The sequence below is a fragment of the Octodon degus genome, unplaced genomic scaffold, assembly GCF_000260255.1.
Source record: "Octodon degus isolate 3935 unplaced genomic scaffold, OctDeg1.0 scaffold00026, whole genome shotgun sequence".
NCBI classification, from domain to species: Eukaryota; Metazoa; Chordata; class Mammalia; order Rodentia; family Octodontidae; genus Octodon; species Octodon degus.
The window spans coordinates 4,613,700-4,614,432 of record NW_004524602.1 but is presented as its reverse complement, the minus strand read 5'-3'; positions in this window follow the sequence as shown (position 1 = coordinate 4,614,432).

The window sequence follows — 733 nt, the reverse complement described above, 5'->3', positions numbered from 1 at the left end:
CAGCTAAAGAATTTAGTGATGACAAAGCCAATCCTACACAGGCTCCTAAAAGATGTTCTAGAGAGGGACCAAAGTGATCAGAACTCCACGAATGAGATCAGAAGCGACCAACTAAATAGGGCAAACAAACACAGGAGAAAAAGGAGTAAATGACAACAGGTAAATGACATGTCAATTGTAAGTCAATACATCTCAATTCTAACCAACAATGTAAATGGACTCAATTCACCAGTTAAGAAAAATAGACTGGCACAGTGGATGAGGAAACAAAATCCAACAATATGCTGTATACAAGAAACACATTTAACTTATAAAGACATTCATAGGCTGAAAGTCAAAGGATGAAACACAATACTACATGCCACAGCACCTCAGAAAAAGGCAGGGGTAACAATCCTATTCTCAGACAGTCTCAACTACAAACCAAGAATGATCAAGTGAAATAAAGAAGACCACTATTTACTGGTTAAGGGAAAAATACAAGAGGAAGAGGTAACATTCCTAAATATGTATGCACCAAACACAGGAGCACCCAACTATATAAAGCAAATCTTAATGTACCTGAAAAATCTAATATCCAAGACCACAATCTTTTTTTTTTTTCAAAGTTTTATTGACAAACAGATAGCAATGAGACAGTTTCAAATCAAATCGGAAGGACAGTTTCAACAAATAATACACTGCATATATTCTTCTTAGTGGTTAATTGCTGTACAAGATGCGGACTTGTGAT